General features: G+C 39.3%; 1 long non-coding RNA gene across 5 annotated transcripts; it reads left to right on the top strand.

The window, feature by feature from the left end:
- LOC147996482 (uncharacterized) lies at positions 1–26,818 on the top strand. Of its 5 annotated transcripts, XR_015676755.1 has the most exons (5): positions 1–35; positions 134–342; positions 8,810–8,957; positions 16,479–16,560; positions 25,990–26,818. It is a non-coding gene; the product is annotated as an uncharacterized LOC147996482 (long non-coding RNA). The 5 variants fall into 5 exon arrangements; XR_015676757.1 differs by lacking the exon at positions 1–35 and having other exon boundaries at positions 26,415–26,818; XR_015676754.1 differs by lacking the exons at positions 1–35; positions 16,479–16,560 and having other exon boundaries at positions 64–342.
- The last annotated feature ends 969 nt before the right edge of the window (positions 26,819–27,787 follow it).

Below are 27,787 nucleotides of genomic sequence, written 5' to 3'. Positions count from 1 at the left end.
AGTGTGAGAAAACGTGAGCACCAAGTTCCCAGGGTGTATGTGAATGTGAAAATTTTACAAAAAGGCATGGGGGGAGGGAGTGTTGGTCTGTTATGCTCAGAGGAAACCAAATGCAAATTGCTATGTTTTGCAGAGGTCTTAGTTTCCAGTCACTTTTGTCAAGAAACTAGAAACTTGCTGCAAGAGACTGAGCACCAAGTGGGGGCCAAGGCTCTTTAATAGTCTGCTTTAGAGAAGGAGGTGGAATGTTCACCACAGCACTAACCAGAGGAAGTTGTCCGCTCCTCACAGTCTTTGTGAGACTTCCGGTTGTTGCATCTGATGGAACAGTTTGTGACAGAGGTGAGTCCTCACTTGAGTCTTTCTGAAGAGATGGAGAGGCAAGAAGGACTGTGAATGATCAACCAAAACTGTCTCCCATGCTGTCTTTGAGCTGCATGCTATCTGGGGGTCGAGGGAAAAGTAACCTTTGCAAAAAGAAGATAGAACACAGTGTTAGGTCAAAGAACTACTGAAGCTAAATCCTGGTCTGCCATTTGAATGTTTCTTGGGAAACTCCTTCCCTGAGAAATGGGAAGAATGTAATGCCTATTGACTGTGAGGGTGTCATAACATTCTCATTTTACTTTCTGCCATTATTTTTCAGTTCCCAGGATCCCTTTATCTCTCCTGTGTTCCCATTTCCAAACAAAACTTAAAATTCTGATTGTGTTTCTTGTCTTATTTTTCTCTTCTCAAGATCAGATTCTGATACCTAATCTTTTCAGAGTTAAATGACCATTCAAATATTTTTTCCAAATGTACACAAAGACACACACGCACTCATGCATATGCATACACACATACTGAGTGTGTGTCTTGAGTGTGTGTGTGTGTGTGTGTGTGAGAGAGAGAGAGAGAGAGAGAAAGAGAGAGAGAGAGAGAGAGAGAGAGAGAGAGGAGAGAGAGAGAGAGAGAGAGAGAGAGAGAGAGAGAGAGAGAGAGAGAGAGAGAGAGGCAGATTCTGCTTTCAGCTTTGAAATGCACACCATTTTGCTTCTGGTTATATACATTATTCGGTTTGTACTTTCCTTGTCTCTTTGGATAATTTAACTGGCCTACCATCTTCTACATGGATTAGTAAGGGGTTGGGGCAGCAGACTGCCCTTTTCATAGGTCACTGCATTTTAACTTGAAATGGTGCACCTCTCCCTGTCCCTCCTAAAGTCTTTCTCTTTTTTTATACATTATAAAATTTGTTATTTTTTAAAATATTTTTATTGGATATATTTCTTTACTTACAATTCAAATATTATTCCCCTTCCCGGTTTCCTGTCCATAAGCACCCAACCCCTCCCCTCCCCCTCCCCCATACGGGTATTCCCCTATTCATCCCCCTTACTGCCCATCCCCATATTCCCTGCACTGGGGGTCCAACCTTGGCAGGACCAAGGGCTTCCCCTTCAACTGGTGTCCCAACAAGATTATTCTCTGCTACCTATGCAGTTGGAGCCTTGAGTCAGTCCATGTATAGTCTTTTGGTAGTGGTTTAGTCCCCTGAAACTCTGTTTGGTTGGCATTGTTGTTTTTATGGGGTTGCAAGCTCCTTCAACTCTTTCAGTGCTTCCTCTAATTACCCCTAAGGGGGTCCTGTTCTCAGTTTGCTGCTATCATTGACCTCTGTATTGGACATGCTCTGGATGTGTCTCTCAGGAGAGATCTATATCCAGTCCCTTTCAGCATGCATTTTTTAGCTACATCAGTCTTATCTAGTTTTGGTGGCTGTATATATATATATATATATATATATATATATATATATATATATATATATATATATATATATGGGTCACATGTGGGACAGGCTCTGAATGGCCATTCCTTATGCAATCTGCAGACCACAAGAAGCTCAAGAAGAAGGATGACCAAAATGTGGATGCTCCCACTCCTTAAAAGGGGAAAAATATCCATAGAAGGGGAAATGGAAGCAAAATTTAGAGCAGCAACCCAAATTCTTTCTATCATATTATTTATGAAATCTTCCACACTTACAGAGTTATTGGAGATTTTATTGTATGATCCTGGGTCCCAGCAGCCCTCACAATATAGATTCAGACTCCTGTCCTAAATGGGCCAATTAAAGAGAATAGTAAGTAACACTGCAAGTAAAAAGGAGATTTTGTCATTGTGAACACAGTGGAGGAGGGACAGAGAAATATGATGACTTTCTCTCTCCTTCCAAGTCATCCACATGGTACTGATATGAAGCCTAGATTTAAATAGAAGGCCAGAGATGCATGGCTAAGCAAACGTTGTTTAAGCTTGGTCCTACCCAATATTGACCCCTCATTGTTTCTTACTCCAGTCTTCTAAGAACTGGTCTGGAAAATTGCAGAACCTTGTGAAATGTTTTCCTGGAACACAAATTCTTTTTTTTTCCTGGCTGGCACCAGGGCTTTAGTTTTTCCCTTCTTGAAACAAACAAACAAAAAATTTCTGGGGAAATTCCAATTCCTGGAGGTCTGTTGTTTCATTAATGTGATAGCTAAAGGGAGGAGCAGAACTGTCTCTTTACAGGAATGTTCAACCAGTTTTTATGCTGCCACATGATGTTGCCATCATCAAATGTGTTGGTCCACATTTATAGCTGCACTGGGATGTGTATAGCCTTTAGGTGGCATGTTGATCAGGCCTAATTCACAATATTAGGACAATTGCAAGGATGCCATTATGCCAATATCCAATTAACATACTGGTAAACCTGTGGGGTGGAGAAGAAACTTTGTAATAGACCAAAGAAGTTAACTGATGATAGAAATTATCACTTTACATGTGGGGATATTATCTGCTTGACCTTGCATTTGCTAAGATCTTGTTGATACTTTCTCAATTGCAGTGAACTCCTCTATGCAATTGCCCTGTTGTAGGTAGAAAACACTATTTCGTAGTTATTGTCCATTGCCTCAGGCTCTTAAAGTCTTGCCAAACATGTCTTAGCTCCTTTTAACTGCCATTTACTTTTGACTTCTATATATGACTTACTAGATAAAAAATCTTAGAATGCATAGCTAAGTCTGAAAGAGATCCAGATTATGTGAGCCCTAAAGCTAGGAATGTTTTAAACACTGGAATCTGATAGGAGAGATTATCCTAAATTGTGCTTATCAACCTAGTGACTCTCCTGACATATTGTGCAAACAAATGCATTCATGACTTTATTTTGTTTTGTGATTTCAACAATTTAGATTGTCTCTTTTACAATAGAATGCTGATCCTTATGGTAGTTTCTTGGCCATGTCAGTTATATTAGCACAAAATAATAGTTTTATTTCTTGTAAAGCATGGCTGACAGTTTATTCAGATAAATCCTAGTTGGCTTCATTTTCTGTTTCGATCCCAGAAGTACTTCATTTCATTAAATAGAAACTGCTGGCAGAAGAAACTACTTTTATAGCCAGAAGCATAAGAAAACAGAAACAGAACAAAAAGTGAGTTGGCCATTTCAGCATTATTTTCCTTATAAGTCAGGGTCAACAAGACAGAACAGCACCAAAATAACTGATTGTATTACCATTAGTGACTTCAGTTGTCATTTTATGTAAGGCTTAAGGCAGAGAGACTTTACTGTTGTGCAAAAGGAAGATAACACATTTGAGAATTTGCACATCATGCCTTTCTCCCCTGATTTCTTATAAGGTTGGTAAAAAGCTCAGGTTCCTTTGGAATTTTATTATGAGTGACTCCATTTTGATTTTTAGACTGTTTTTATTGGGGCCTAGTGTAGTTTAGTTGAATCTATGGAATACTGTAATTTTATTTATGTTTGTATATTTGTTTGTTTTGAGACAGAATATCACTATCTAACTGACTGATCTAGAACTCATTACGTACAACAGGCTGGCCTTTAATACACAGAGATCTACATGCCTCTGCCTGCTAAGTGTTGGGAGTAAAGGTGTGTACCACCACACTTTTCTGGAATACTGTAATTTTAAGTAAACATGTTAATATCTTTCTTCTGAGTTTGTTGGTGTGATATAATAGAACTTTACTGGTTTGTAGCTGTAAGACAACTTTTTGTGTTCTGGGTAAAAAGGAACAGTTAACTGGCCTGACTTACTTTGTCCCTTTGCTGTTTCTGCTGGTTTGGTAACTGACATTGTATGTGGAAGTACAGCATCAAGCTTGAGACTAGGAAACACAAGGCAAAGGGAGAACAGAATAGATTGTGAAGTTCGTGAGGTGATTTGAAAGTTCATAGGCTCATGTGTTTATTTGGCCCTTAGTGATGATGCTATTTTGGGACGTTGTGGAACCTTTTGGACATAAGGCCTGCCAGATGTAGGGCCACATAGACTCAAGGTTATAACACAGGGCTAGAGAGTCATAGCCCACTTCTGGCTCCTCTATGCATCTCTGTTGCCTGATACTTTGAGATGTACACATCAAGCCACAAGGTCCTGTCACCACTGACGGCATCCCAGATGTCATTCATCTCCATGAAATATGAGCAAACCAAATCCTTCATTCCCAAAGTTACTTTTCATGAGGTGTCTAGTTGAGTGACGAGAAACTGATGGGTCTTGGTCTAACCAGATATATGAGACAGATAAAGCCATGCAATTCTGCAGTATATAAAATTCTGTGCTAATTGACACCTAGGTTTTGGCCCCAAGAAATGACTGAAAGATATGTGCACAGACATAGGCAGCACTCTTAGTTTTAAATCTAAAACATAAACACATTCTGTTCATTTATCATCTCAGAATTTTTTTCATCACTCATTGCCTCTAACTTTTCACTGCTACCTGTTCATTGCTACTCACCTAATCTAAGCCATTATGTCTGTCACTCACAATGCATTCTCTTTTTTATTTATTTTGTGGTATCTCACACCTGTAATTCCAGCATTTGGGATGAAGAGGTAGGATAATGAGAAGTTCAAGTTGATCCATTTGTATTGGGTTTCAGGATATCCTGGGCTTCATGACACCCTGTCTCAATAAATGTCTCAAAGGAAAGCATATCCAATGCAGCACCATACAGGCCTGGGAGTCTTTTTTTGGTATTGTTTCTTCCTCTCTAGTATTCTACAGTACCATTTCCAAACATCCCAGCCTCTTCATACTTGAATCCTTGTCTTCTCTCTTCACTGGGATGTCTATGCTTTTTACAGTTACACCAACCTTTTTGTTGCACTGACCTTAACAGTAAGCTGGGGTAGCAGTAGCACTTGTCTTATTCATTATTTGCCTCTTGGGGCCCAGATACCAAAATCTAGGAAATAATGATATGTGTTTATCTACTTCCCTAGTTTTAAGCTGTAGAGTTTCTTTCATTATGACTTCAGGCAACTCCAAGCACTTATTAGATGTGTATAACATTTAGTCTCTATTCTAGTTACCTGGGTCAGAGTATGTTGGCATTAGATTTTCAGTGAGAACACAGTTCTTGCTTCAAAGGAATAAAAGTGTTTGCTTTGAGCCAATATGAGAGAGCATGAGCCAGAAACAAGTACGCAAGTTTCTTTTTCTCATAAATCTGTAAGTGGTTACATGAGCTTTTGTTAGTCACAGATCAAATAAAAGTCAGATGTCAAATTCACTGGCAGGTACCTTAGGTAAACATGTTACAGCAAAGTGAGGCAAATCTTTGCCTTGCTTTCAAGCCTTTCTGATGTCATTCTTAACTTTTGGCTTGGTGGATATTAGTTTCTGTTGAAAAAAATATTTCGAAATTCTTTCTTGATAGTCATAGGAAGTCTTAGGTAAGATTTAGAGCTCAGTGATAAAAGGCTATTAAAAGGACTAAAACTATCTCAAGACAACTTTGTCTCTGCAACAATTTAGTTCTCCACAATGAATCCCAATCCATAAATCAGTTCCTAGAATCTTCAATACATGTGAAGCTTTTGGGCAGACAAGTTATTGTAGTAGAGAGACTGAAACTCAGGTAGGGAACTATGGGTTGTTTTCAGGGTAAGTTATAGACTGTAGGTGTTTTACATGGAAGGATGTTCTTCCCACTCAATCTACATCATCTTTCCCTCAACATTGCTGCTGTGAATACTCATACTCCCAGTTACTGTCTCTTAAGTCTCTGCCCTCTTGTATGATTTGGTGTTCTCAACCAGCAAGACTCCCTCTAGTATTTATATAGACTCCATTCATGCTATCTGGGAAGGGTCTTTTACAACCAAGTTCATAGACCACGCAGAAGAGCTGAGATGCACCTGTTTCATTATGTACCAATGTTGTGAATTTTCTATTTCTCTCTATTTAGATGCCTGATTCTGATTACCCTAAATCTCTTCACCAACAGTCAATGACAGAACAGTCTATGAAAACTAGCTATGAACACATACTATGGTCAACATCACTTAAGAAAATACCATTCTGACCTCATAAAACTGCAAAGCTTTTGTAAAGCCAAAGACACTGTCATTAGGACAAAATGGCAACCAACAGATTGGGAAAAGATCTTTACCAATCCTACATCTGATAGAGGGCTAATATCCAAACTGTACAGAGAACTCACGAAGTTAGAATGTAGGGAGACAATTAACCCTATTAAAAATGGGATTCAGAGCTAAAGAATTCACAGCTGAGGGATGCCGAATGGCTGAGAAGCACCTAAAGAAAATGTTCAACATCTTTAGCCATAAGGGAAATGCAAATCAAAACAACCCTGAGATTCCACCTCACACCAGTCAGAATGGCTAAGATCAAAAACTCCGGCAACAGCAGATGCTGGCAAGGATGTGGAGAAAGAGGAACACTCCTCCATTGTTGGTGGGATTGCAAACTGGTACAACCATTCTGGAATTCAGTCTGGAGGTTCCTCAGAAAATTGGACATTCCACTACCTGAGGACCCAGCTATACCTCTTTTGGGCATATACACAAAAGATGCTCCAACATACAACAAAGACACATGCTCCACTATGTTCATAGCAGCCTTATTTATCATAGCCAGAAGCTGGAAAGAACCCAGATGCCCTTCAACAGAGGAATGGAGTAAAAAATATAGTACATCTACACAATGGAGTACTACTCAGCTATCAAAAACGATGACTTCATGAAATTCATAGGCAAATGGAATGAACTAGAAAATATCATCCTGAATGAAGTTATTCAATCACAGAAAAACACACTTGGTATGCACTTACTGATAAGTGGATATTAGCCAAAAACTTGAATTACCCAAGATGCAATCCACAGACCACAGGAAGCTCAAAAAGAAGGATGACCAAAATGCAGATGCTCCCACTCCTTCTTAAAAGGGGAAAATATCCATAGGAGGATATATGGAAGCAAAGTTTAGAGAAACAACTCAAGGAATGGCCATTCAGAGCCTGACCCACATGTGGCACACACACACACACACACACACACACAGAGAGAGAGAGAGAGAGAGAGAGAGAGAGAGAGAGAGAGAGAGAGAGAGAGAGAGAGAGAGAGAATCACCAAAACTAGATAAGATTGATGAAGCTAGAAAATGCATGCTGAAAGGAACTGGATATAGATCTCTCCTGAGAGACACATCCAGAGCATGTCCAATACAGAGGTCAATACTAGCAGCAAACCACCGAACTGAGAAAGGCCCCCCCTTGGGAAGAATTAGAGGAAGTATTGAAAGAGTTGAAGGAGCTTGCAACTCCACAAAAACAACAATGTCAACCAACCAGAGCTTCCAGAAACTAAACCACTACCGAAAGACTATACATGGACTGACCCAGGGCTCCAACTACATATGTAGCAGAGAATAGCCTTGTTGGGGCACCAGTGGAAGGGGAATCCCTTGGTCTTGCCAAGTTTGGACCCCCAGTGCAGGGGAATATGGGGGAGCAATAAGGGGGATGTAAGGGGGAATACCCATAGAAGGGAGGGGAGGGGAAGGAATGGGGGCTTATGGACAGTAAACTGGGAAGTGGAATAACATTGAAATGTAAGTAAAGAAATATATCTAATAAAATTATAAAAAAGAAAATGCCATTCTTCTTAAAGATCATAAGAGGACAAAATGCCTCTATATTTTTTTGAGACAGGTTTAATACATGCTCAGGGTGACTTGAAATTTGTTATGTCTCAGAAGTTTATTCTGAACCCCTGATTCTCTTGTTTCTCTCTTAAGTGGTGAAGTATATGGGCTACCATGCTTGGCTCTACATGTTAAGGAGAATTTCTTCTTCAGGTTGGATGGTACAAACTAGAGAGTGTAATAGGCTGTCAGAGTGGCTACTGTAGCTTGTAATTTAATTGTAATACCAATTGTCTGCTAAGTGGCATCTGTCCTCCACTGTCATGGCAACCATTGGAGATATCTGACATAACAATGCCTGGAAAAAAACTTAAAATGAATGAAAAGAGAATGTGTTCTACTTCCTAGAAAATATCCACCCAGTCTTAGAAAAGACAGGAATAGAGCTAAGCAGGTGGTCATACAGTGCCAATCCTGGCACTGTAGGAATAGGGGGACAGGATCAAGACGTCAAAGTTAATCTCAGTTACATAGCAGTTCAAGCCTGGCCTGAGGTCCTATCCAACTCCCCACCAAAAACAATACTCTTTTCCTTTATCCACACATTTTTCCTTTTCATTTCTTTCATGTGCTAACCTCTCCCACCACAAAGGATGGTGAAGTTGATTTGTGAGTTTTCCTTTCTATTACAGGATAAGAATAAACACATCCTTCAGTGCCCAACTGGTCATTCCACAACCCTAAGTAGGGAAAGAAGATTATACCTGGGAGAAAAATTAGTAACACTTGCATTCAACAATCTGAACTTCCTCAAGGTTGCATTCTTGCCTGTTTCTGTGCTTCTTTCACAGGTGACAGCTCCTGATAAACAGCTGGTGCCCACACTATGAATTTATTTGCTTCTGTAGAACACAGCCTGTGTCTCAGGGCACAGCTGCTGCTTGGACTGTGGCAGCTATAGAGGAGTCCAGTATGCCTGAGTCTAGGGTAAAGGAAAGGGTAAGTAGGAGACTACAACTCTTTAGATGGGAGACCTTGATAACGCAGGCTTCAGCTCCTTGAAAAACATGTTCCCCCACTTTCTCATTTCTTCTTAAAGTCTGAGACAAGATCTCATATATCCCAGACTTGTCTTGAACCTATTATGTAACCCTAAGGGTAAGTGACCTTGAACTCCTGGTTCTCCTGCACCCACCTCCAGAGAGCCCTGGAATTATAGGAGTGACCCAATATAGTTGGTTTTCCTACCTTTTCAGTGTGATATAAAATAAAGAACATTCAGAGATTAATTGGAAAACGATATGCACTTATTCAGTGGGTGGTTTGAGCTGAGTAATGTACCAAGTAATTTTCATGCATTATTGCATTTAATCCTTCCAAGTAGTCCCATGGGAGATACTTTTTATTTTTTCATTATTAATATTACTGCTGCTGCTGCTACATTCCTACTGAAGTTTATCCTTTCTTCTCTACTCTCCTCCTAGTTTCACCTCCCATCTCCCTTCTGTCTTCCCCTCCCCATCTACTTCTCCTTTGTTTCTCTTCAGAAAAGGGCAGGCCTCCCATGGATATCAACCACACATGGCATATCAACTTGCAATAAGACTAGCAATTTACCCTCATATCATGGCTGGTTAAAGCAACCCAGTATGAGGAAAGGGTCCTAAAAACCAACAAAAGAGTCAGAGTCAGCCCCTCCTCCCACTGTTATTTTTTTTTTATTAACTTGAGTATTTCTTATATACATTTCGAGTGTTATTCCCTTTCCCAGTTTCTGGGCAAACATCCCCCTCCCTCCTCCCCTTCCTTATGGGTGTTCCCCTCCCAACCCTCCCCCCATTGCCGCCCTCCCCCCAACAATCTAGTTCACTGGGGGTTCAGTCTTAGCAGGACCCAGGGCTTCCCCTTCCACTGGTGCTCTTACTAGGATATTCATTGCTACCTATGAGGTCAGAGTCCAGGGTCAGTCCATGTATAGTCTTTAGGTAGTGGCTTAGTCCCTGGAAGCTCTGGTTGCTTGGCATTGTTGTACATATGGGGTCTCGAGCCCCTTCAAGCTCTTCCAGTTCTTTCTCTGATTACTTCAACAGGGGTCCCGTTCTCAGTTCAGTGGTTTGCTGCTGGCATTCGCCTCTGTATTTGCTGTATTCTGGCTGTGTCTCTCAGGAGCAATCTACATCTGGCTCCTGTCGGTCTGCACTTCTTTGCTTCATCCATCTTGTCTAATTGGGTGGCTGTATATGTATGGGCTGTATATGTATCTCTGTTTTAATCTTTGCCTCTCTCTTCCCTGCCAAGGGTATTCTTGTTCCCCTTTTAAAGAAGGAGTGAAGCATTCACATTTTGATCATCCGTCTTGAGTTTCATTTGTTCTAGGCATCTAGGGTAATTCAAGCATTTGGGCTAATAGCCACTTATCAATGAGTGCATACCATGTACGTCTTTCTGTGATTGGGTTAGCTCACTCAGGATGATATTTTCCAGTTCCAACCATTTGCCTACGAATTTCATAAAGTCATTGTTTTTGATAGCTGAGTAATATTCCATTGTGTAGATGTACCATATTTTCTGTATCCATTCCTCTGTTGAAGGGCATCTGGGTTCTTTCCAGCTTCTGGCTATTATAAATAAGGCTGCGATGAACATAGTGGAGCAGGTGTCTATTTTATATGTTGGGGCATCTTTTGGGTATATGCCCAAGAGAGGTATAGCTGGATCCTCAGGCAGTTCAATGTCCAATTTTTTGTGGAACCTCCAGACTGAATTCCAGAATGGTTGTACCAGTTTGCAACCCCACCAACAATGGAGGAGTGTTCCTCTTTCTCCGCATCCTCGCCAGCATTTGCTGTCACCTGAGTTTTTGATCTTAGCCATTCTCACTGGTGTGAGGTGAAATCTCACGGTTGTTTTGATTTGCATTTCCCTTATGACTAAAGATGTTGAACATTTCTTTAGGTGTTTCTCAGCCATTCGGCATTCCTCAGCTGTGAATTCTTTGTTTAGCTCTGAACCCCATTTTTTAATAGGGTTATTTGTCTCCCTGCGGTCTAACTCCTTGAGTTCTTTGTATATTTTGGATATACGGCCTCTATCTGTTGTAGGATTGGTAAAGATCTTTTCCCAATCTGTTGGTTGCCGTTTTGTCCTAACCACAGTGTCCTTTGCCTTACAGAAGCTTTGCAGTTTTATGAGATCCCATTGGTCGATTCTTGATCTTAGAGCATAAGCCATTGGTGTTTTGTTCAGGAAAATTTTCCAGTGCCCATGTGTTCCAGATGCTTCCCTAGTTTTTCTTCTCTTAGTTTGAGTGTGTCTGGTTTGATGTGGAGGTCCTTGATCCACTTGGACTTAAGCTTTGTACAGGGTGATAAGTATGGATCGATCTGCATTCTTCTACATGCTGTCCTCCAGTTGAACAAGCACCATTTGCTGAAAATGCTATCTTTTTTCCATTGGATGGTTTTGGCTCCTTTGTCAAAAATCAAGTGCCCATAGGTGTGTGGGTTCATTTCTCAGTCTTCAATTCTATTCCATTAGTCTATCTGTCTGTCTCTGTACCAATACCATGCAGTTTTTATCACTATTGCTCTGTAATACTGCTTGAGTTCAGGGATAGTGATTCCCACTGAAGTCCTTTTATTGTTGAGGATAGTTTTAGCTATCCTGGGTTTTTTGTTATTCCAGATGAATTTGAAAATTGTTCTGTCTAACTCTTTGAAGAATTGGATTAGTATTTTGATGGGGATTGCATTGAATCTGTAGATCGTTTTTGGTAAAATGGCCATTTTTACTATATTAATCCTGCCAATCCATGAGCATGGGAGATCTTCCCATCTTCTGAGGTCTTCTTCAATTTCTTTCTTCAGTGTCTTGAAGTTCTTATTGTACAAATCTTTTACTTGCTTGGTTAAAGTCACACCGAGGTACTTTATATTATTTGGGTCTATTATGAAGGGTGTCATTTCCCTAATTTCTTTCTCGGCTTGTTTCTTTTTTGTGTAGAGGAAGGCTACTGATTTATTTGAGTTAATTTTATACCTAGCCACTTTGCTGAAGTTGTTTATCAGCTTTAGTAGTTCTCTGGTGGAACTTTTGGGATCACTTAAATATACTATCATATCATCTGCAAATAGTGATATTTTGACTTCTTCTTTTCTGATCTGTATCCCCTTGACCTCCTTTTCTTGTCTGATTGCTCTGGCTAGAACTATATTGAACATCAAGAACTATATTGAATAAGTAGGGAGAGAGTGGGCAGCCTTGTCTAGTCCCTGATTTTAGTGGGATTGCTTCAAGTTTCTCTCCATTTATTTTAATGTTAGCAACTGGTTTGCTGTATATGGCTTTTACTATGTTTAGGTATGGGCCTTGAATTCCTATTCTTTCCAGGACTTTTATCATGAAGGGGTGTTGAATTTTGTCAAATGCTTTCTCAGCATCTAATGAAATGATCATGTGGTTTTGTTCTTTCAGTTTGTTTATATAATGGATCACGTTGATGGTATATTAAACCATCCCTGCATGCCTGGGATGAAGCCTACTTGATCATGGTGGACGATTGTTTTGATGTGCTCTTGGATTCGGTTTGCCAGAATTTTATTGAGTATTTTTGTGTCAATAGTCATAAGGGAAATTGGTCTGAAGTTCTCTTTCTTTGTTGGGTCTTTGTAAGGTTTAGGTATAAGAGTAATTGTGGCTTCATAGAAGGAATTCGGTAGTGCTCCATCTGTTTCAATTTTTTGGAATAGTTTGGATAGTATTGGTATGAGGTCTTCTATGAAGGTCTGATAGAATTCTGCACTAAACCCGTCTGGACCTGGGCTCTTTTTGGTTGGGAGACCTTTAATGACTGCTTCTATTTCCTTAGGAGTTATGGGGTTGTTTAACTGGTTTATCTGTTCCTGATTTAACTTCTGTACATGGTATCTGTCTAGGAAATTGTCTATTTCCTGTAGATTTTCAAGTTTTGTTGAATATAGGCTTTTATAGTAAGATCTGATGATTTTTTGAATTTCCTCTGAATCTGTAGTTATGTCTCCCTTTTCATTTCTGATTTTGTTAATTTGGACACACTCTCTGTGTCCTCTCGTTAGTCTGGCTAAGGGTTTATCTATCTTGTTGATTTTCTCAAAGAACCAACTTTTGGTTCTGTTGATTCTTTCTATGGTCCTTTTTGTTTCTACTTGGTTGATTTCAGCTCTGAGTTTGATTATTTCCTGCCTTCTACTCCTCCTGGGTGTATTTGCTTTTTTTTGTTCTAGAGCTTTTAGGTGTGCTGTCAAGCTGCTGACCTATGCTCTTTCCTGTTTCTTTCTGCAGGCACTGAGCGCTATGAGTTTTCCTCTTAGCACAGCTTTCATTGTGTCCCATAAGTTTCGGTATGTTGTACCTTCATTTTCATTAAATTCTAAAAAGTCTTTAATTTCTTTCTTTATTTCTTCCTTGACCAGGTTATCATTGAGTAGAGCATTGTTCAATTTCCACGTAAATGTGGGCATTCTTCCCTTATTGTTATTGACGACCAGTTTTAGGCCGTGGTGGTCTGATAGCACACATGGGATTATTTCTATCTTTCTGTACCTGTTGAGGCCCATTTTTTGACCAATTATATGGTCAATTTTGGAGAAAGTACCATGAGGAGCTGAGAAGAAGGTATATCCTTTTGCTTTAGGATAGAATGTTCTATAAATATCTGTTAAGTCCATTTGGCTCATGACTTCTCTTAGTCTGTCTATGTCTCTGTTTAATTTCTGTTTCCATGATCTGTCCATTGATGAGAGTGGGGTGTTGAAATCTCCCACTATTATTGTGTGAGGTGCAATGTGTGTTTTGAGCTTAATAAGGTTTCTTTTATGTATGTAGGTGCCCTTGTATTTGGGGCATAGATATTTAGGATTGAGAGTTCATCTTGGTGGATTTTTCCTTTGATGAATATGAAGTGTCCTTCCTTATCTTTTTTGATGACTTTTAGTTGAAATATGATTTTATTTGATATTAGAATGGCTACTCCAGCTTTCTTCTTCCGACCATTTGCTTGGAAAGTTGTTTTCCAGCATTTCACTCTGAGGTAGTGCCTGTCTTTGTCTCTGAGGTGTGTTTCCTGTAGGCAGCAGAATGCAGGGTCCTCGTTGCGTATCCAGTTTGTTAATCTATGTCTTTTTATTGGGGAGTTGAGGCCACTGATGTTGAGAGATAATAAGGAATAGTGATTATTGCTTCCTGTTATATTCATATTTGGATGTGAAGTTATGTTTGTGTGCTTTTCTTCTCTTTGTTTTGTTGCCAAGACGATTAGTTTCTTGCTTCTTCTAGGGTATAGCTTGCCTCCTTATGTTGGGCTTTACCATTTATTATCCTTTGTAGTGCTGGATTTGAAGAAAGATATTGTGTCAATTTGGTTTTGTCATGGAATATCTTGGTTTCTCCATCTATGTTAATTGAGAGTTTTGCAGGATACAGTAACCTGGGCTGGCATTTGTGTTCTCTTAGTGTCTGTATGACATCAGTCCAGGATCTTCTGGCCTTCATGGTTTCTGGCGAAAAGTCTGGTGTGATTCTGATAGGTCTGCCTTTATATGTTACTTGACCTTTTTCCCTTACTGCTTTTAATATTCTTTCTTTATTTTGTGCGTTTGGTGTTTTGACTATTATGTACGGGAGGTGTTCCTTTTCTGGAATCTATTTGGAGTTCTGTAGGCTTCTTGTATGCCTATGGATATCTCTTTTTTTAGGTTAGGGAAGTTTTCTTCTATGATTTTGTTGAAGATATTTACTGGTCCTTTGAGCTGGGAGTCTTCACTCTCTTCTATACCTATTTTCCTTAGGTTTGATCTTCTCATTGAGTCCTGGATTTCCTGTATGTTTTGGGACCAGTAGCTTTTTCCGCTTTACATTATCTTTGACAGTTGAGTCAATGATTTCTATGGAATCTTCTGCTCCCGAGATTCTTTCTTCCATCTCTTGTATTCTGTTGGTGAAGCTCATATCTACAGCTCCTTGTCTCTTCTTTTGGTTTTCTATATCCAGGGTTGTTTCCATGTGTTCTTTCTTGATTGCTTCTATTTCCAGTTTTAATTCCTTCAACTGTTTGATTGTGTTTTCCTGGAATTCTTTCAGGGATTTTTGTGACTCCTGTCTATGGGCTTCTACTTGTTTATTTATGATTTCCTGGAATTCTTTCAGGGATTTTTGCGATTCCTCTCTGTAGGCTTCTACTTGTTCTCTAAGGGAGTTCTTCACGTCTTTCTTGAAATCCTTCAGCATCATGATCAAATATGATTTTGAAACTAGATCTTGCTTTTCTGGTGTGTTTGGATATTCCATGTTTGTTTTGATGGGAGGATTGGGCTCCAATGGTGCCATGTAGTCTGGTTTCTGTTGCTTGGGTTCCTGCGCTTGCCTCTCGCCATCAGATTATCTCTAGTGTTACTTTGTTCTGCTATTTCTGACAGTGGCTAGACTGTCCTATAAGCCTGTGTGTCAGGAGTGCTGTAGACCTGTTTTCCTGTTTTCTTTCAGCCTGTTATGGGGACAGAGTGTTCTGCTTTCAGGCGTGTAGTTTTTCCTCTCTACAGGTCTTCAGCTGTTCCTGTGGGCCTGTGTCTTGAGTTCACCAGGCAGGTCACTTGTAGCAGAAAAGTTGGTCTTACCTGTGGTCCTGAGGCTCAGGTTCGCTTGCGGGGTGCTGCCCTTAAGCTCTCTGTAGCGGCAGCAACCAGGAAGATCTGCACCACTGTTTCCGGGAGCTCTAGTGCACCAGGGTTCCAGATGGCGTTTGGAGTTTTCCTCTGGCATCTGAGATGTGTGCAGAGTGCAGACTCTTCTGGGTTCCCAGGCGTGTCTGCCTCTCTGAAGGTTTAGCTCTCCCTCCCACGGGATTTGGGTGCAGAGAACTGTTTATCCAGTCTGTCCCTTCAAGTTCTGGCGGTGTCTCAGGCGCAGGGGTCCTGCCGCTCCTGGGCCCTCCCCCACGGGAACCCAGAGGCCTTATACACTTTCCTCTTGGGCCAGGGATGTGGGCAGGGGTGGGCAGTGTTGGTGGTCTCTTCCACTCTGCAGCCTCAGGAGTGCCCACCTGACCAGGCGGTGAGGTCTCTCTCCCACGGGGTCTGGGAGCAGAGAGCTGCTGCGGGCCGGGATACACGGGTGTGGGACTCCGCTCCCACTGTTAAGAGTCCACAAGAAGACCAAGGTACACAGCTGTAATGTATATGTAGAGGGCCTACGTCAGTCCCATGCTGACTCCATGGTTTTCAGTTCAGTTTCTGTGAACCCCTATGAGCTGAGGTTAGTTAATTCTGGGTTTTCTTGTGTTGTCCTTGACCACTCTGGTTCCTACAATCCTTCTTCCCACTGTTCTGCAGAACTCTCAAACTTTGCCAAATGTTTGGTTATCAGTCTGTTTCCATCAGTTTCTGGATGAGTCCTCTCTACAGGCAATTGTACTAGGCACCAATATATGAGTATAGCAGAATGTCATTTCATTGATGTTTCTCCCGATCATGTTTGGTTCTATTCTAGGTGTCTGAATCCTGGTCCTCCATGCAGTGTCAGGGGTGAGAATCCCATTTGTGCCATGGATCTCAAGATCGACCAGTCATTGGTTGGTTACTCCCACAATTTCTTTGCCATGTTTACCTCAGAATAACTTGGAATCAGGGCAAATTGTATGTCAAAGGTTTTCTGGCTGGGCTGGTGTTCCAGTCCCTCAGCAGGAAGTATTGCTTGGTTATGAGAGATGGCCAGTGTAGGCTCTGTATCCCTCATTGCTAGGAGACATAGCTAGAATCACACTGCAGATGGAAGTTTCCATTGTATTAAGGTTCCTAGCTTGTCCCCAAGATTCCCCCAATTCCAATTATTTTTACCAGTGCTCTCTTCTTCCATGTTCCCCCCACTTGATCTTTCCAGTTCCTGCAGCTGCTTCCACCCACAATGTCTATTTTATTTTCCCTTCCAAAGGAATTCATGCATCTCCCTTTGAGCCCTCCTTGTTCTATGTCTCCCCAGTCTTTAAATTATAATATAGTTATCCTTTACTTACAGCTAATATCCACTTATAAATGAGTACATACCATGTTTGTCTTTTTGAGTCAGGGTTTTTTTTTCTAGTTTCACCTATTTGCCTGCAAATTTCACAACCCCATGTTTTTTAACAGCCGAATAATACTCCATTGTGTAAATGTACCACATTTTCATTGTTCATTCATCAGTTGAGGGACATCAAGGTACTTTCCTATGTCTGGCTATTACACATAAAGATGCTGTGAACAAGTTCTACTACAGACCTAGAGTAATGAAAAAGCACATGGTTTTGATATAAAAACACAGAGATGGGTCAATGGGATTGAATTAAAGTCCTAGATGTAAATACACACACCCATGGACACCTGATTTTTAACAAAGAAGTCAAAATTATACAATGGAATAAAGCATAAATGCTGATGTTGTAACTGGAGGTTGGCTTGTAGAAGAATACCAATAGATCCATATCTCTAATCCTGCACAAAATTTAAGTCCAAGTGGATCAAAGTCCTCAACATAAACCCAGATACACTGAACCTGAGAAAAGAGTAATTGGGGACTACCCTTAAATGCATTGGCACAGAAGACAATTTCTGAACAGAACACCAATAGCACAGGGACTAAGACTGACAATTAATAAATGAGATCTAATGAAGCTGAAAAGTTTCTGTAAGGCAAAAGGTACCATAAATAGGACAAATGGCAGCCTACAGAATGGGAAAATATATCTTCACCAACCCTACATCTGACAGAGAGCTAATTTCCAAAATATATAAAGACTCAAGAAACTAGACATCAAAAAACCAAGTAAAACTGAATTAAAAATGGGGTAAAGAGCCAAATAGAGAATTAGCAAACAGAAGAGTCTTTAATAGGCAAGAAGCACTTAAAGAAGTGTTCAACATCCTTAGCCGTCATGGAAATGCAAATCAAAGGGACTCCAAAATTCCATCTTATACGTATTTGAATGGCTAAGGTCATAAACTCAAGTTACGGCTCATGATGCTGAGGATGTGGTTCCAGGTGGGTAAATCTCCATTACTAGTAAGAGTGCAAACTTGTACAAACACTTTGAAAATCAATATGGAGTTACTCTTATTATGCCCAATTCATCAAGACCTTGATACACCCTGTCTTACAACACACATTGGACAGCACCATAGTGAATGATTGCCCCAGACCCTGTCAGTGTCCATCCTATCTACTATAGCGTGAGTCACTAGAGGTTTTGCCTCTTGAGTAGCTGGTGCTTACACCCTCCTCTCTCACTTTCTCCTTCAACTCTCAATTTTGAAGATCTCACAGCCACATTCTGATCAAGCGTTAGGAGGAGATCAAAGACACATTCAGTGCCAATACCCCACCCTAAAACATAGACAGGAAGAAGATCTCAGCCCACATCCTGTGTTTAAGCAAAGTTCTCATGGGTAGGTGAGTCAACACAGGCAAGTGTTTATGAACATCCTTCAGTTCAAAACCAACCACTGTACCTGGACTTGCAATAAATCATCCATTCGTTCATTAGTAGTACATGGCCAGCAGCTGATCTATTGTGTATAAGGGTAAATAAAAAGGGCACAGAGGATTGTTTGTTTGTTCTTGTACTTACTCATTTAATGACTTACTGGCCTTTTTTCTTCTTTTTATTCTTCTTATAGGTAGACTGTTCAAGCCTAGAGCCTTTCCTCTTCCTGCATTTGCTCTTAGACTCTAGGTCTATAGGTGTGCCCCACTCTGTGTGGCAGACTCTGGTATTTCGGTTAAAGTCCATGTCCTAAAAAGACTGGAGTGAGAATGAAGGAGCAAGAAATAGTCTTGGCTTCACATTCCACTCAGTGGAAGGGAAGAGATTAAAATCTATCATTACACAACCTTGTAACCATTTAGGCCTGTACACACTGTACAAGAGATTTTAGTTCAGATTTGACAGTAACTTTTTATGCAGAAAGAGTTCATAGACAAGGTGAATATGAAGGTAAGCGAGGCCCTGAAGTTCAGTTTTTACCTTCCTGGTTCTTCACTCTGGCTACATTTTTCATGTTCTCTGGCTGTAGTACAGCCTTGCAGGTCTCAACTATCTTCAAATGTCTGTCTTTAAACTTTACTGTCCTTGCACTGGACAGAGGCCATTTTGAAACTCACTCTGGAGTCTACTTTAATAAAGGTCTCACTTAATTCCTACTAAGATAGAAGTTGGGAAATAATCTTAGGACACTACACAGCATTGAACTGTCCATCACTGACCACCAGATGGTGCTGTTACCCAAGCCTTCATCTACCAACACAGCAAGGCATCCTGTGAGAAAATGGTAGAGAAATCACTGGTGACTTACTTTAGTTTACTGACATTAGGTCTGGTAAGCTGGTTAAAATACCAAGACAGATGCCCTCAAAAACATAAGCAAGAGTGTGATTGTATGTGTCCATCCACAATGATACATGTGATATACAAGATTTAACTTTTTCGGAACTGAAGGAAATACCACAAGACAAGATCTCAGTTCAGACTGAAAGAGAATACCAAGTTCAAGTCAAGTTATAAGGGTTTTTAACTTTAGGTTCTGTTTATTTTTTTAATTGGATTTTTTATTTTACATTTCAAATGTTATTCCCTTTCCCGGTTTCCTGGCCATAGGCCCCCTATTCCACTCCATCCATTTCTTCTATAAGGGTGTTCCCCTCCACATCCACCACCCCTTCATGTACCCCTCGACATTCCCCTACACTGGGGGTCCAACTTGGGCAGAACCAAAGGCTTATCCTTCCATTGGTGCCCAACAAGGCAGTCCTAGGCTACATATGCAGTTGGAGCCATGGGTCAGTCTATGTATAGTCTTTGGGTAGTGATTTAGTCCCTGAGAGCTCTGGTTGGATGGCATTGTTCTTATGGGGTTGCAAGCCCCTTCAGCTCTTTTAATTCTTTCTCTAATTCCTTCAAGAGGGGTCCTATTCTCAGTTCAGTGTTTTGCTGCTAGCATTCGTCACTGTATTTGACATATCTGGCTGTGTTTCTCAGGAGACATCTATATCCAGTTCTTATCAGCATACACTTCTTAGCTTCATCAATCTTATCTAGTTTTGGTGGCTGTATGTATATGGGCCACATGTGGGGCAGGCTATGAATGGCCATTCCTTTAGTCTCTGCTTCAAACTTTGCCTTCATATCCCCTCCTATGAATGTTTTTGTTCCCCCTTTTAGGAAGGAGCGAAGCATCCACACTTTGGTCATCCTTTTTCTTGAGCTTCATGTGGTCTGTGGATTGTATCTAGGGTAATTCGAGCTTTTGGGCTAATATCAACTTATCAGTGAGTGCATACCAGATGTGCTTTTCTGTGACTGGGTTACCTTACTCAGGATGTTATTTTCTATTTCAATCCATTTGTCTATGAACTTTATGAAGTCATTGTATTTGACAGCTGTGTAGTACTCCATTGTGTACATGTACTATATTTTCTGTATTGATTCCTCTGTTGAAGGCTATTTGAGTTCTTTTCAGCTTGTGGCTATGATAAATAAGGCTGCTATGAACATAGTGAAGTATGTGTCTTGGTTGTATGTTGGAGCATCTTTTGGTAATATGCCCAGGAGAGGTAGAGCTGGATTCTCAGGTAGTTCAATTTTCTGAGGGACCTCCAGATGGATTTCCAGAGTGGTTGTACCAGTGTGCAATCCCATCAACAATGGAGGAGTCTTCCTTTTCTCCACATCCTCACCAGCATCTGTTGTCACCTGAGTTTTTTTATCTTAGCCATTCTGATTGGCGTGAGGTGGAATCTCAGGTTTTTTTTTTTTTTTTTGATTTGCATTTCCCTGGTGACTAAGGATGTTCAGCATTTCTTTATGTACTTCTCAGCCATTTTTTTTTGTGTAACTCTGTACACTATTTTTAATAGGGTTATTTGGCTCTCTGGAGTCTAACTTCTTAAGTTCTTTGTATGTTTTGGGTATTAGCCCTCTCTCAGATGTAGGATGGGTAAAGATCTTTTCCCAGTCTCTTGATTGCCATTTTGTCTTAATGACAGTTGTCCTTTGCCTTACAGAAGCTATGCAGTTTTATGCGGTCCTATTTCTTGATCTTAGAGCATAAACCATTGGTATTTTGTTCAGGAAATTATCCCCAGTGCCCATGTGATCGAGACTTTTCCTTGCTGTTTATTCGATTAGTTTGAGCGTATATGGTTTGATGTGGAGGTCCTTGATCTGCTTGGACTGAAACTTTGTACAGGGTGATAAGAATGGGTCCATTTTCATTCTTCTGCATTCTGACCTCCAGTTGAACCAGAAACATTTGTTGAAAATGCTATCTTTTTTCCATTGGATGGTTTTAGCTTTTTTGTCAAAGATCAAGTGACCATAGGTATGTGGGTTCATTTCTGGGTCTTCAATTATATTCCACTGATCTATATGCCTGTCTCTGTACCAATACCATACAATTTTTATGACTATTGTTTTGTAACATTGCTTGAAGTCAGGGATGGTGATATCCCCAATCTTCTTTTATTGTTGAGTATAATTTTCACTTATCCTGGGTTTTTATTATTCCAAATGAATTTGCAAAGTGCTCTTTCTAATTCTATGAAGAATTGAGTTGGAATTTTGATGGGGATTACATTGAATCTGTAGATTGCTTGTGGCAAAATGGCCATTTTTACTATATTTATCCTGTGAATACATGAGCATGAGAGGTCTTTGAGATCTTTTTCAATTTCATTCTTCAGAGATATGAACTTCTTTTCATACAGATCTTTTGCTTGCTTGGTTAAAGTCACACCGAGGTATTTTATATTATTTAGGACTATTGTGAAGGGTGTCATTTACCTAATTTCTTTCTCAGCCTCTTTATCCTTTGAGTAGAGGAAGGCTACTGATTTGTTTAAGTTAATTTTATACCCCAACACTTTGCTAACAATTTTTAAATCAGGCTTAGTAGTTCTCTAGAGGAACTATTGGGGTCACTTTAGTATACTATTATATCATCTGTAAATAGTGATATTTTGACTTCTTCCTTTCCAACTTGTATCTCTTTGACCTTCTTTTGTTGTCTGAATGCTCTGGCTAGGACTTCAAGTACTATATTGAATAAGTAGGGAGCGAGCTAGAAGCCTTGTCTTGTCTCTGATTTTAGTGGTATTGCTTCAAGTTTCTCTCCATTTAGTTTGATGTTAGCTACTGCTTTGCTGTATATTGCTTTTACTAGGTTTAGATATAGGCCTTGAATTCCTGATCTTTCCAGGACTTTTATCATGAAGGGGTGTTGAATTTTGTCAAATGATTTCTCAGCATCTAATGAAATGATCATGTGGTTTTTTCTTTGAGTTTATTTATAAAGTGGATGACATTGATGGATTTCCATATATTGAACCATCCCTGCATTACTGGGATGACGCCTACTTGATCATGGTGGATGATCATTTTGATGTGTTCTTGCATTCGGTTTGCAAAAATTTTACTCAGTATTTTTGCCTCGATATCCATAAAGGGAATTGGTCTGAAGTTCTCCTTTTTTCTTGGGTCTTTGTGTGATGTAGGTATAAGAGTAATTATGTCTTCATAGAAGGAATTTGGTAGTGCCTTGTTTCTATTTTGTGGAATAATTTGGACAGTATTGGGATGAGGTCTTCTATTTTCCTTTATGTGTTCAGGCTTATTTTGTGACCGATTATATATTTGGTCAGTTTTGGAGAATGTACCATGAAGTGCTAAGAAGAAGGTATATCCTTTTGTTTTAGGATAGAATTTTCTATAAATATCTGTTAAGTCCATTTGGTTCATAAGTTCTGTTAGTTTCTTTATGTCTCTGTTTAATTTCTGTTTCCTTGATCTGTCCATTGATGAGAGTGGGATGTTGAAATCTCCTATTATTATTGTGTGATGTGCAATGTATGATTTGAGCTTTAGTAAGGTTTCTTTTATGCATGTAGGTGCCCTTGAATTTGGAGCATAGATATTTAGAATTGAGAGTTCATCTTGGTGGAATTTTCCTTCGATGAATAGGAAGTGTTCTTCCTTATCTTTTTTTTGATGACTTTTGGTTTAAAGTAGATTTTATTCAATATTAGAATGGCTACTCCAGCTTGTTCTTCAGACCATTTGCTTGGAAAGTTGTTTTCCAGCCTTTTCCTCTTTGGTAGTGTCTGTCTTTGTCTCTGAGGTATGTTTCTTGTATGCTTAGTTTATTTTTTATTTCACAGAGAGACTTCAACATTTAACGATTTTGGATTTTAAAAGATTGGTTATTTTAAAGAGACTGAACTGTTAATGTGTTTATATTCATGAAGACTGTGGAATTTTAAAAGTTATTCACATTTTTAATGTGAGGTCTTGGGGAATATGAGAAAGGAAAGGTTATAGCTTAATGGCAATGTGTTTGTGTGTCAAGTTGGCAAGGCATTAATAATGCTGGTTTTATGTCAATCAAAACAGTTAAAGTTATCTGATAGGAAGGAGCCTTTCTTAAGAAAATTCCTCCATCAGATAAGGCCATAGCCAAGCCTGCATGTCATTTTATTAATTAGTGACTTTTGGGGAAGAGTCTAGCCCATTGTGGTTAGTACCATTCCTGGGCTAGTGGTCCTAAGTTCCAAAAGAAAGCAGACTGAACAAGTCATGATGAGCAAGCCAGTAAGGTCTTACCTCCATGTTACTGCCCTGTGTTGAGTTCCTGTACTGACTTGGTTCTATGATGAACATTGATATGGGAATGTGAGGGAAATAAGTCATGTTCTCCCCAATTTGTTTAAAGAAAGAGAGATAAATTTGGAGCTAGGATAAGCTTACAGACATTCTAAGAATAGGTACCTAGCACTGCACAAAGCTCAGTAGTTGTTAGTGTATAACTTTCATGTGGTCACAGTACAGACTACCAATGACAGCTGAGCTCATATAGTCCATGTGGTCACACTGTGGATTAGCAATGACAGACAAACCCATACAGACTACTTCTCTGTCCCCACCAAGAGAAACTCATCTATTTCTCTAATATGGCTAATCTTTAATATTTTTCAAAAAGAATACAACTTAATAATAACATATTAAGAGGATAACATTAACAATTACTTATGGTGATTTGGGGTTTGCTATTAAAAAAAAGTTTTGTCAAGAATAACACCTGGAGTATTTGACTTGCCCAGCTGACCATTTAGTAGAAGAGCCAGACCTAGAGGGAAAGAACAGACATTATTTTGAAAAGCTGTCTGCATTCTCTAGGACCTAAGAACCTATAGAACAACTTTCTTTTTATAGACTATAAAACGATATAGACAAAAATATGTAGCCAAAGCAGGGGTGCATTCTACTCTTTAAATACTGGTGAAAAATGATCATGATTCTTCTCTTAAGTCTTTTAGATAATAATTAAATTTGTAAATTTAATATATATTAAATTTGTTAATTTAATAAATATTAAATTTGTAACATTATTAACAGAAATTACTCCAAATTCATTGTTCTTGGCACACATTTGTTTGTTATCTCTTGGAGCTGGGCTGAGCAAAGCCTTCTAATAAATAAGCAATCTTTTAAAACTCAGATTTCACCACCTCCTGTAACTTTAGAGTTTGTTGAAAGTAACTCTGAAATTTTTCTGCCATAACAGAGGAATAATGTTACAAATCTCCCAATAGCCTTTTGTGTCTTCAAGAATATGGTTTTCTCTTTTTGACATAGGTTCTCAATATGTAGCTCAGGATAGCCTTAAGCTGGAGCTCCTACTGTATTATGCTTTAAAATGCTGAGGTGATGGCTCTGTGTTACTATCTGAATAACTAAACCATTTCTCTTCAGATCACTTTATAAATTGATCTCAATATTTCATTACAAAAGACTTTAAAATTGAGCACAATTTGTAAACTACTGATTTAGAGCAAGCAGTATCTTGGATATGACTTAGTCCTATATGAACACCACAGAAACTACATATGCATGATTGAATTTTAAAATCATACTTTTTATGTCATTATCAACTCAGCAGGACTAAAGAGAATAAATAAATTACTTTGAAAACAGTACAATGGCAACTTTCATATACTTCAGTTACTACTAAATTTTCAATCTGGAAAGAGATGGCTTTAATATCAGAAAGTATAAAAACATCATGCAAACTAAAATCAGATGGAACAAATAATGAAGGGAGAAATGGTTGAGTGATGAAACACAGAGAAAGGGAACTTTCACTTCCTTGGTTAGAGTCACATCAAGATATTTTATATTATTTGTGACTATTGTGAAGGGTGTTGCTTCCATAATTTCTTCCTCAGCTCATTTATCCTTTGAGTAGAGGAAGGGTACTGTTTTGAGTTAATTTTATATCCAACCACTTTGCTGAAGTTGTTTATCAGCTGTAGGAGTTCTCTGGTGGAATTTTTGGGGTACCTTATGTAATATCATTTTATCTGCAAATAGTGATACCTTGCCTTCTTCCTTTCCAATTTGTATCCCTTTGATCTCCTTTTTTGTCAAATTACTCTGGCTAGAATGTAGAGTACTATATTGAAAATAGGGAGAGAGTAGGCAGCTTTGTTTTATGCCTGTTTTTAGTGGGATTGTTTCTCTCCATTCCTGCATCCCTGGGTCATCAAGACTGTACCTTTGTTTCTTTGTTTCTTTGTTTCTTTCTTTGTTTCTTTCTTTGTTTCTTTCTTTCTTTCTTTCTTTCTTTCTTTCTTTCTTTCTTTCTTTCTTTCTTTCATTGGTTATTTTTATTTACATTTCAAGTGTTTTCCCCCTTCCCAATTTCCCCTCCACAAACCCCTTTCCTTTCCTCACTTCCCTTGCTCTTCCTCACACCCACCCACTCCCACCTCACCACCCTAGCATTCCCCAATTCTCGGATATTGAGCTTCCACAGGACCAAGGGCTTACTCTCCTATTGATGCCAGTTAAGTCAACCCTCTGCTACATATAGAGCTGGAGCCATATTTCCCTCTATGTGTACTCTTTGGTTGGTGGTTTGGTCTCTGGGAGCTCTGCGGAGTTTGGTTGACTGATAGTGTTGTTACTCCTAAACAGTGTCATCTACTGACGTCATGGTCTGACTACCAGGTACATAATGTTGGATACCAAGAACAACTATACCCATGGATGTATCATAGAGAACAGAGATGATTAATCAGAGAGGAACTGAGCAAAACCCTCTTTAGGGGTGGTGATATGGAACAGAGTAAATGGTATGGAAATGAGAAAATTTATCAGATTAAAGGACATAACAAGTGTAAAGATAAAAAGTATATACTACAATCCCCTATTAGACTTCAAAGAAGGAATTTGCTTTCACAATGAGAAAACAATTGACTTCAAAAAATGGATGCATACAAATTTTAATGTTCCTGCATGATGAAGAGGGAGTAAAATAATTAGCTCCTTTGCCATCTAAGGAGGGAGTATAGCCTATTCTGTGTAAGTCATCTTGATTTATTCAAGCGACTCTATTACAGAGCTTGGTTCTTGGGCATGAGTTCAATTTTCCTTCTGAGCTGCTAAGAAGAAGCTAAGATCAGTCCATGACCTGGATGAAGCAGAAACCAATAGAGCTTCCTGGAGGAGAAAATCAGCCAAGATGCCTGGAAGAGGCAGATGCCCCTGAACTGCATGAAAATGACCGAGAAGAAGTCAGATGGAACACACTCAGGCTACCTGGATGTCTGGAAAAGAATCTTTCCAGTCTGTTGACCTGTGTGCAGGTTGTACTGTTCACTCCAAGTCTCCAGATTTCATGAGCTCTCACCCTTGCTGGGGTAAGGTTTTGGTGATGCCACTGACTTTGAGTCATTTTTGCTCCTATAAGTAACCTTTCACTCATATTCCTGTAGATAACCTCAATAAAATTTATGGTTCACCATGTTGGATTTTGGTGATATCTTTATTTTTGTCTGTTATCTGTTTCCTAACTGGGTTGATAGACTTTTGTTCATGTTTCCCTTGAAGTAATGTCACATACAACTTCAAACCAGGAATGTGAACTAATTTTTCAGACTTGGATATCCTCTGTGTTTAAAATTTGGTACAGTTTAAAAAACAAAACAAAACATAATTCTGAAAACAACCAGACAACATATCAAAAATACATTCTGTTCCTCCTCCAGGGTCTACTCTGATAAGTAGTCTTGACTCTCATTAAGGAAATTTCTCTTTGCAACAAAAAGAGAACTACAGAAAACCACAACCAATAAAAATGCAGACATATAGATTCCTGTCTTAGTTGATATATATTCAATACACCCCAGGATCTAAGATTTAGGGAACATTGCAGAAAATGGTATAGAAAGAGTGTAAGTGCCAGAGGTTCAGGAAGTTTGCTGTGACCTGTATCTTCTAGTAGTCTCAGAAGCTACACTCATAAAATCTCACCAACATGACTGTCCAGATTAACAATGATGATGCCAATCAACATACCATATTAAATGGAGAAAAACCACATGAAGGCTCAATATGACAGGAAGAATTATAGGCAACTGGGAAATGCTAGGTGTAGAAGAGGTGGTCTTCCCTAGTGAGGAGCATAACTGGCTGTCCAGTGCCAAATGATCAGTCTTGAAAATATCCATAAAAATAGCATTATATAGACTGAATAGATTATATTTAAGAATATATATGTGTATATGTAAATAATTAAATATACACATGGGTGGAGTATTAAAGAAGGCTTGAAGGGAGGATTGGGAACAGAGAAATGTGATTAAATTATAATGTAAAAATTTCTTTACAAATATTTTCCAAATATGATGGCCTGTGACTTAAACCATAACATTTAGCAGGTGGAAGCAGGGTCATCAGAAATAAGGCCATGCCTGTGTACAGAGGTAGTTTG

The sequence above is a fragment of the Rattus norvegicus genome, chromosome 2, assembly GCF_021556685.1.
Source record: "Rattus norvegicus strain SHRSP/BbbUtx chromosome 2, alternate assembly SHRSP_T2T, whole genome shotgun sequence".
Classification (NCBI taxonomy): Eukaryota; Metazoa; Chordata; class Mammalia; order Rodentia; family Muridae; genus Rattus; species Rattus norvegicus.
Note: the sequence above shows the minus strand (reverse complement) of the source record. Positions and strands in the feature narration are given on the sequence as shown.